The sequence below is a fragment of the Ursus americanus genome, chromosome 13 (assembly GCF_024610735.1).
Source record: "Ursus americanus isolate L20-20 chromosome 13, mUrsAme1.1.p, whole genome shotgun sequence".
NCBI classification, from domain to species: domain Eukaryota; kingdom Metazoa; phylum Chordata; class Mammalia; order Carnivora; family Ursidae; genus Ursus; species Ursus americanus.
Genome location: NC_142139.1, coordinates 68,644,241 through 68,655,339, shown reverse-complemented (window position 1 = coordinate 68,655,339; position 11,099 = coordinate 68,644,241).

Here is an 11,099-nt window from a genome sequence, read left to right as displayed (position 1 = left end):
AGATTGATCACTAAGCAATAAAGCAATTAGAAGTCAGGCACAGTCTCCTGTTTCTTGTGTTTTTGTTTGTTTGTTCGTTTCTTAAAGCAGCTCTCTGATATAAAAGGGATAATAAAATTCTGATTAAGCATGAACTGTGTAATAAGCACTGCGCGAGGCATTTTATAAAAGCTTTTCCTATTTCAACTTTTTAAAAAGTTTGTATTTTTGTGAAAATTAGGCATATGCCTCACAGAGTTAACTCTACAAAGATTATTACAAAAACAAGTTTCCTGTACCCTACCTCTTTCCATCTCCCATTCCTCATAGGCAACAGCTTTAAATTATGTTAGTTTTTTTCCCTTGATATTAACATATATGTCTTGAACAGCATGTTTATAATGTTATTTATTAATTTAATTTAATTTTGTTTTGTTTTAGGCATTGTATTTGGCTTTTCACTATAAAAGATGAGAATTTAGCCTTTTTCCTTAAGCCTCTTCCCCAAGAGAGGCACTGCAAACACATACTCAAAAGTTTTATACAGTATAGAGTAGAATGTATTTTAAAAGCCTTCCTGGTGGAATTTGAATTGTTACCTGAGTCTTTAAGGAAGAGACGTGGCTTGATGGAAAGTGAGGACAGGGCAGAAGCATCTCACCTGGAGAGGAGTGGTGAAAGACAGACATAACAGCAATGGCCATAGCACCTTACATTTCAAAGGGCTTATCTCCTCACAGAACATTTCCACACTGAGTCTCTAAAGGCTGCCTGATATTCCAGTGAAGCAGTGGGGTAGATATTATTCAAATTTTGCACCTCAGAGAAGAAATTGAGGCTCAGAACGTTTGGGTAATTTGAAGCCAAAATGAGTGTCCATTGAGGTCATAGTAATGAGAGGAATAATTGGTAGATAAATATATGTACACCAAATACTAAATGAATGTGTGGGTAATATTTATGTTTCCAGTAATCAAGAAATATAAATTATATATGTAGATGTCCATAATATGCACATAATATTTGCATATAAATTATATAGTTACATAATTTCACTCACTGTTAAAATACCCTGTGTGTGTGCATGTTGGTGTGTGTGTGTGTGTGTGTGTGTGTGTGTGTGTGTGTATATATATATATATATATATATATATATATATATATATATCATAAATTGGTGCAAACCTGGAAGGTGGTTTGAAAAAATAAAGAAATTTAATTGGGAAGATAAGACCGTGAATGATGCCTAAAAACTGATTTACCCCTACTGTATTATAGTTATCTTTTCAAAACAAATTAAGAAGTGGTGGACTTAGTAGGAATTGAGACTAACTTCCAAGAATTTGGATTTAACATTAGAAATACTATAGGCTGTTGTTTAGAAATCCACATGAATAAAATTGTTTTAAAGAAATTACAAGTGAGCACAATTATTGCATAAGAAAGAGTAAAGATATAGTCTTTCTTCATTTGCCAGCATCCCCTTTCCAATCCCTATTTCCCTCCATGCTTTGAAATGGTAATTTGGGGGGAGTATGTTGGTCAGTAAATCATGATTATCCATGAATCAGCCGTGTAAACTCATGGAGGGATTTACCACTGTCTTCTCCAACATACACAGCCACGTGCTCATGCTTTTGTCACAGTGGCCTTCTGGAGGGCAGTCATAATAATGCTGGTTGGGAAAAAGAAAGTCTGAAACCAGAGAGAGATCTGCTGCTGTGAATTCATGATGGCAGTGATAACTATTTGAATAAGGGCATGTATGGGTTTGGGTAAGGCAAGAATTTGAAGATATACATTTTCTCCAAAGTTGATTGGAAAGACCAATTTTCTGAAAACTGCTTAATATATGATGATTTCTAAAAATCTGAGGCAGTATAGCAGGAAAGCCATTGGAAAACAGCCAGCAATTGGAAGTAGAGTTGAGAACACTAACCCCCTTCTGTGTGCATGTTGTGTCCATGAAAAATGCAAAGATTTTTTTTTTGGATTTAAATATAAACTGTCTAATCCAAAATCTTTTGTGAGAACATAATGCCTGTAAATGTGTACCAAAAAAAAAAAAAAGTCATGGAAGGCTAAATTGCAACTTACTAGCATGGGTAATAGGAGAGTGAATTGAATAAGAAATGAAACCACCCTGACTGATTCCAAAATGCATTCAAATGGCAGCCCACACCCTGGGTCACATAGGCATAACTGATGCTCTTAATCCCAGGTAAATGGCTCCTTCTACCTTGTTCCCTGTGATATACTTATCTCTTGCTGATAAATGCATCGTTTACCTTTGTAATGCTATATGATTACTTAAAATGAATTTTTCTCCCTTTAAAAAGGAGTACTTCCCTATGTACTCTATTTTCTCCCCATGTGAAAATTTGATTTGGTGGGAAAGTTGCTTTAAAAATATCTGAATGAAAAAAATAAAAGCTTAGAGTCATCAAGGAATTTTGCATTTTATTAATCTCTTTGTTGCCTTAAAGATAAATTTTCATCTACTTTGAATTAAAAGCTCTATGTCTTCTTGACAAACACTTTACACGTTTATATAAAGGTGGTGATGTAAAATATGCATGTCTTTCTTCCCTACATTAGAGATTACTAATAAACACTTGTCAGGAACCATCAGATCAAGGGCATCTCTCTATGGGGCTTGTCTGTCCTCTTTCCCAGCTGTGCCCATGCCTTTTCAAGGTTTCCATGTCACAAGTCATTTGCCTGCAGTAAAGTAGGTAAAGGGAAGAATGAGAACACCATGCTGAATAAAATGGGCGCAGAGAACTGTTACGCATGGAATCAGTCACAGGCTCCTTGGACCAGACCCCATGACCTCCTGAGACAGAACTGAGGGATGGTTTAAGTTTCTGTGCCACTGGATTAGGGAGAATAGTGGTATTGCCAACAGGACAGTAGACTGGGGAATCTGTTTATGTTCACAACTGAACAACCCAAGAGGTCTTTATGAAAATCTGCACTATAGAATTAGGTGGCAGGGGTTCCTCATTAGACCTATGGAAGGATAATAGATTAAGGCCACTGTATGTTCAGTAGCATGACTTTCACTGGGGATGACCTTTGCACAGGCTCCCTTCACAATGAGTAAGCCTTTCTCCCTTTGTTGTGTGTTTTACAATCATGGTGAAAGTCAAATGGTCGAAGAGAATTAAAATGGTCTCAGCACTTTTTTCTCAACAGCCTCTTCCAGTCCTCCACTTATCCAGCCAGTACTATTTTCAGGGCAACATGTGTCTGTGCTTTTTTTGGGTTTAATATCCACAATCTGGCCTATTTTCCTGGCTATTAGCCCCTTTCTTCTTTGCTCTTCCAGCAGAAACAGAGCTGCTTTTCACCACTGTGTGACTTCTTAGGGACAAGGGCCCAGCCATACTCTTATAGTCTATATTGCTCCCCTATAGGAAAATTAAGATTTAATACACATGTGCACACACACACACACACACACACACACACACACACACACACACACACTTTCATCTAATTCCTCATTGCTTATGGTTGGAGATCAGGATTCGAGTTCAATTTTTTTTTTTAATTTTCTAAGCAACTTTTAGAAGAGATAATGACTCATTACTCAAAGCATCCATTATCTTGATCAGCTACATATGGCAAAGTGCCCGTGTGTGTGTGTGTGTGTGTGTGTATTTAAATTTGATGAGTGTGAATCTAGTCTTCCTACCAAGGATGTCTTTGTACACCCTTCTCTTTTCCCCAGTGCAACTTCCTACTTACCTCCAAGGAAATACCTTCCTACCCCTGGCTCCACACAGACCTGAGCAGAAGCTACTCAATTGGGATTTGACAATGTTTATAGATGCTACAGGATATGGCTTATTACACATCATGAAATTATCAAAATGAGCAACTTATTTTGGAGTCTAAAATCAGTTAAAAATGTAGGAGAGGAGTTTCTGGGTCGGTTGAGGACATGGAAATTTGGGGAAAGTGGCACACCCAGAGAGGGTAGGGAAGCTCTTCACCCTTTCCCACATGTCTTGCCCTATCCATCTCTTCCATCTGGCTGTTCCTGAATTAAGTATTTTTATAATAAACCAGTAATCCAGGAAAAAAAACAGGTATGAACACATGAGTAGCTCTAGTAGGACTATTTTCTGTGGAACCTAGGCAAACCTGAACTATTTGAAAATGGTTTAGTATTTGGCCTTTGCCTTGGGAGAGTTGGGCTTCATACTATTCTTAAGAGCACACAGGGAGGTTGAGGGAAGAAATAAAAACAAAACTGACAATCTCACATAGAAGGCTGAAGTTTGATCAGTGTCCTCTCAGTCCAATTTTTTCTTAAAAATCTGAATTATGGGGCGCCTGGGTGGCTCAGTCGTTAAGCGTCTGCCTTCGGCTCAGGGCATGATCCCAGAGTCCTGGGATCAAGCCCCACATCAGGCTCCTCCGCTGGGAGCCTGCTTCTTCCTCTCCCACTCCCCCTGCTTGTGTTCCTTCTCTCACTGGCTGTCTCTCTCTCTCTGTGTCAAATAAATAAATAAAATCTTTAATTTAAAAAAATCTGAATTATTTAGGGGCACTTGGGTGGTTCAGTCGGTTTAGCCTCTGACTGTTAGTTTCTGCTCAGGTTTTGACCTCATGTAGGGCTCCATGCTGAGTGAGGAGTCCCTTGAAGATTCTCTCCCTCTGCCCCTCCCCCCATGCACTTGCACTCTCTCTTTTAGATAAATCTTTAAAAAACGTCTGAATTATTTATATTTATGACTGACCCTCTTTTTAAATATATCTAATCTTGATTTCAAAAGTAAAACACAAGGGCACCTGGGTGGCTCAGTTGTTTAAGCGTCTGACTCTTGGCTTCTGCTCAGGTCGTGATCTCAGGGTGGTGAGATTGAGCCCCGAGTTGGGCTCCACACTCAGTGTGGAGTCTGCTTGAGGATTCTCTCACTCCCTCTCCCTCTGCCTCTCCTCCCAACCCCATTCATGCTCTCTCTGTCTCACTCTTTCAAATAAAGGAATAAATCTTTTAAAAAAAGTAAAACACATTTACTTTAGAACATTTGGGAAATACAGTAAAACATTAAGAAGAAAATAAAAGTCATTTGTTGCCCAACAATCACTGTTATTTTGATATATGTATTTCTGGCATATGTTCACTATATGAAACAATGTTTATATTTAAGTATATTTGATTATACTGATATATATATATAGGGGTGTGTGTGTGTGTACACCCACATATATATGTTATATTTAGTATCATGTGTTTTCACATTTCATTCTTTTTATTGATGGTTTTTCTGTTTATAATGTCTCCTAAATGTAGTGTTGCAGTGCTGTCTAGTGTTCTAAGTACAGCAAGGCTGTGATGTGCCTTATAAAGAAAACATGTGTGATAGATAAGCATCCTTCAGGTATGAATCATAGTGATGTTGACTTTGAGTTCAATGTTAATTAAACATTAAAATAGTTATATATATAATTATCTCATATATATATGAGATAAAGTATATTTAAACACAGATACACATTTAAAAAGTTATGTATTGATTAGTTGATGAAATGTGACCAGAGTCTTGCAGGAATTGACCCTATATTTTCCCTAGAAACAGTGGTTCAGCATTCACTAGTTCAGTGTTTGGGACAATTTTACAGAACCTAATTATTACAAATAATGAGAATTGCTTGCACATCTTTCAGAGGCATTGATATTTGGACCACTGAACATACCCTCTCTTTTTACCTCTTCTTTCTTTCTTTCTTTCTTTCTTTCTTTCTTTCTTTCTTTCTTTCTTTCTTTCTTTCTTTCTTTCTTTCTTTCTTTCTTTCTTTCTTTCTTTCTTTCTTTCTTTCTTTCTTTCTTTCTTTCTTTCTTTCTTCTTTTTCTTTCTTTTTCTCTTTTCTTTTTTTTTCTTTCTTTCTTTCCTTTTTTTTTTTTTCACCTTTTGGTCTCTTCTCTGAGAGTTTTGAAAATTTGGCTCCACACCATTTGTTCAATTTTTCTACAGGAGATTTAATATCTCCTTTTCTCTGCTTCCTATGAAGATTATTACTCTTCTGTGTTGTTATTATTGTGATTTTTCATCTGTTTGTTTCTTTCTGGCTCTTAGTATGAAGAATCAGAAGTCTTACCAGAGCTTACTGAAGAGATGCCATTTTGAATTTGAAATCTGCAGATTATTTTGGTTTTGCTTTTAGTTGTTTGTTGTGTCATGAGGCATAGTATGCCACAGTGATGCGCAGACACAAAGACGTTTTCTTTATTCAACTAGTCTAATGATAAGAAAGAGACTACCCAGAACATATCATCCAGCAAGAAAAAAGTGTGATTTTTCTTCTAAAATAGATTTACTTATACATCCTCCACTATTGTCCTATTTTTGGAAAATCAAAGCCAATGATTATCCTTGAAATTAATCAAGCCGCAGCAACACTACTCCCCTTTGAGTATGGGGTAAGGTGGAAGTGGGTCAAGAAAGACAACCATGAGATTAGTTTACCAGAAAGAACTCACATTTATTAATCATTGTTAGGCATTTAAAACATATTATCTTAATACTTACACAAACCAAATAGTATAGGCATTTAGATAGTGAAGTAGAGTAGTTAGAAGCTGGACTTTGGAGGAGACTGCTTATATTTTAACCCTGGCTCTGTTACTTAAAAGAATAATAATGGGATCTACTTTATGAGATTATTATGGAATTATATGAATTAATCCACACGAAGCTCCTAAAAGAGCTCCCAGCACATAATACATAGTATATAAGGATATCAAGAAAATTTTTGAAGGCCACACAGCAAAGATTTGGGAGCTCCAAGACTGAAACCAAATTTATCTGTCTTTAGATTCCTTATCTTTCTTGTGTCAATTACTATTCCTCAAGATAAATACTACAAACCTGTATTTGTATTATAACAGCATGGGCTGCAGGATCTCAAGGAAGCAATGAACAATGTATTCTTCAAAATGGTCACTTCTTAATGATAAAAATGACAAATGATGGTGCATTTAAAAGGATTACTGGTATAACATAGATATGTACATCTGAAATGATGTGCTTTTTGCTAATTCCCCCCTCCACAGTTTTGCCTGTTGCCTACTGACCCTGCCATGTTGGAAGGACCTGCCATTCCTTCCGGCAGTTAAGATCTCTGTGACCTTTTCAGCTGGAGGGATGCACTGAGGAATAATCCTGATAGAGTTTTCTGTGCCATGACACTGTGTTTCCCAGTGTGAGTAATTAATGAAACCCATTTTGAAATTACTTGTGCGCCAAACACAGAACTTTCATGTCACTCCTTATACATATTGTAAAACAAATCTACTTCTGTATATCCTTAAAAATGGTTTCCAGATCCTAAGGTCTGTCTCAGTGCTTGATTTAACCTTCTCTCCTGACTTCTGAGTTGACGGCAGAGATATAAGATATCCAGAAGATTGTGGTCTTTGGAGGCAGCAAAACCATGATTCTGGCCACTCAATAATTATGTGACTTTAGCATATTATTTAATTTCTTTGACATATGAACTTATCACCTTAACACTAGCATACTGATGCTAATAATGTTATTGAACAGTTGCAGGATGTTAATGGGGTAATACATATAAAGCACACAGGTCTGTGTCTATATAGTAAAAGTACTCTTCCTTGTGTCCTTCCATTATGACTGTCACTGTCACATCTGTGTGCAGAGCATGTTCTCAAAATGTCTCATTTCTCAGAAAGTCTAAGGTGAAGCTGCGGCCTTCAAATGAAGTCAACAAAGAAAACGGGACCAAGGGAAGAATTAACGGGTATTATTCCAGGCTAAAATAATGGGACTGAGAAATTTTCCCTGAATCTGACCATTGATTTGTGACCCTGTTTTTCTCATTTAGGGAAGGAAGTTCTTCCCTGTTGTTCTGCGAGCATTGTTGTAACAGAGAAAGAGTGCAGAAATGCTGTGTTTCCCGTCATGTGTTTTAGGCTGATATAATGAGGCTGTGTGTATGTATCGGATAATTCATCAGTAATCAATGAAGACACCTCAATGAAAAAAGGCATCGTATAAACACGTTATCTTTGAAAAAGAAACAATTATTATAGCTTATTTTTGAAACAGAGATGTGATTCCAAAATAACTAGGTGACAGATTAAAACAACCATCCTTCGGGGTAGTGTCCTACTTCAAGGGTATGGGAAAGAATCATGTGTAGAAACCTAAAAATATATTCATGCCTGACATCACACCTCAGAGGCTCTTATTTGATAGGTGCAGTTGGGGCATCAGTATCTGTATTTTGCTATATAGATACTATGTTGAAAAAATTCATAGACTGTAGTAGCTACCAAGTGGATTCTAGCATGCATGTATAGCTATAGCTTTAGGCCATGATTTTTCGTTATTTCCCCTGATTTCAAAGGTAATGCTATACTGGATACTTTTCTTTTGCTTATCCATTTTTGATATCTACTCTTTTCTATTCTGAACTATGATGGAGGAAGCTGATCTTTAGGATATTTATTCTATCACTCCCTCCCTGCCAAAGGTTTCAGTCCTTGAGCAACTTCTATACTCTGTGGGATGTGCTAAGGACTTCTTCTTCCAGACCTAGAGGTTGTAGCTTTTGGCTGTCGATAGCCCAGAATAGCAGTACTGTTTTTGGCCTCAGGCATTTGGTTTTCTCAAACTCTGTCGATCCCTTGTGTGATGGTTAATCTTTTGTGTCAACTTGAGCAGGCTATGGAGTGCCCAGACATTTGGCAGAAACATTATTCTGGGTGTGTCTGTGAGGATGTTTCTGGATGAGATTAACATTTGATTCAGTAGATTAAGTAAAGCAGATTGCTCGCTCTAATGTGGGTGGGCTTCATCTGATCAGTTGAAGGCCTGCATAGAAAAAAAAAGGCTGAGTAAGAGGGGACTTCTCCTGCGTGACTACTTGATCTGGGACATCAGTCCTTTGTGGCCTTCAGACTCATACTGAAACAGCAGCTCTTCTTGGGTTCCTTTTGGCCTTCAGGCAGGAACTTATACCATTGGCTCTTCTGGGTCTTGGGATTTTTGATTAGGACTGAAAGTACACATTGATTCGCCTAGGTCTCCATCTTACTGACTACAGATCTTTGAGAGTTCTCAGCCTCCATAACTGCATGAACCAAATCCTTTGAATACATTTCTTCCCCTCCTCCCCCTGTACATATACATCCTATTGGTTCTGTTTCTTTGGAGAACCCTGACTAACGTATGATGTATGTTGTAAATTATCTCTTTATTAAACTCTCCTCAATTACCATTTTTGGTGAGCCAGAACTTGGCCTGATACTTATATCTAATCCAGTGAGCTATGATGACTAATCAGTTATCTCATAATTGTTATCTTGACTTTGATTATATTTTATGAAAAATTTTTCTGTAAACCTGTATGAATTGATATCATTGACATTACAAAATTCTTGTGTTTGTCTACCAAAAAAATGTACTGAGGGATTTTATAGGCATTTTTAGAGGGATAGATTTCCTTGAAGAGGGAAGTAAGACTTTTAGAGATAAAAATTAGCTCCTTTTTGAAAGTATTTTGCTTTTCATAAGTTCCAAATGTAAGAGTAAACTTGCTTTGTCATCATTCATTTCAATTTGTTTGTTGTCAGTTCTTCCAGCTCACTGGTATGTGCTGGTCTTAGTGAAAATAGTTTAATTCCCAGTAGAAATAGTGTCCAATTGTTTTAATTTCCTTTATCACAGCTGTTAAGCAGCTCTTTCATCTTTGTAGTGGATCAACTTTTGTTGCATTTGAAATCCTTCAGAATGAAATTTAGTCAATTCATGAGGAGAATATTGACCTTGGAACACATGGGCACCGATTAAATGTGCAGGGTCGTGCAGGGAGAAAGGCTGGGCACTCTAGCAAGGGCTCTAGTGACTGCAGTTGTTGATCTACTTGGAAAAAACCTTGACTGTCATCTGGGACTTGTACTGAATCACTAATTCATTACTCTCTTTGGTTGAACTCTGGTTGGGTAAATTCTGTCCAGTATGAATCCCCATTTATTTTCCTCATTCTCTTCCAGGACTGAAAGGATTGTTTCAAGCAGTGAAGGTGAATACGATTCTCTTATAAGCCTGAGAGAGACTGACCAGTAAGAATGGTTCTCCACTGATCATCTGTGTATTCGAGCAGTTATTTTGTGTCTGTGCATTTATTTTCTTCAATGTAAAACATAACTTCTCTACATTGAAGAGATATATGCAAAGATCAGTATAGACTCCAGATATTAGAGAAGGAAGTTTAAATAAAAACTTGAAATTAAAAAAAAAAGAAAAAGGAAAATATTCAAAGGCCAAATAATAGTAATAATAATAGTAATAAAAATAATAATAATAAAAGTTTGATTTGGGAAAAAAAAGAAAAAAAGGAAGAACCTTCGTTGTTATCTAATTTAAAGCTTCTCATCTCGGAAGCCATTGATGGTCATTTGGGATTTGTGAATCCCTGAAATTAAAAGTAAAATTTTATAAAGTGTGCCATGTTGGAGGACGTGGTGAAAAAGACATAAAAAGCAACTGGTTGGTTGCTTTTTCTCATGGGTAGCCCTCTATGAATCTCCATCTTCCACATAGGAATTTAGGAGAGCAGAAGGGCAGATTTAGGTCTCTCTCTCTCTCTCTCTCTCTCTCACACACACACACACACACACACATACATGCACACACAAAGATGCATACATTTAAAAACTAAGTTTTTCATTCATGTTCAAATGATGTAGTCTAATCAACACAGAATCCAAAGAGTGGAGAGAAATTGGTCAGTCTCTTTCTTATCTGGAAAGAAAAAGCCTCTCTGTCTGATATTTGGGGAAACCCATATGGACACATCTTTGCCAATAGTGATCTCCTTATTTGTGTTCCATTTCCCCTTTCACACAGCCATTCAGTCCTTTAACCACTGCCTTTTCTGCAAAGTTCTTGCCTCCTTGTATATTTTGGCATTTCACCTGCTGGAGAGGGCAGGGGGAAACTCCAGGTGCTGTGTGTAGAGGAGTGTGAAAGGGAAGATGTCAGGGGGACTGGCCTCTGGGTAAAATTTCTAAAAACATCAGATACCAGATTTCCTAATCAGCCAGAGATTAAATGATAAGAAAACCATGTATATTT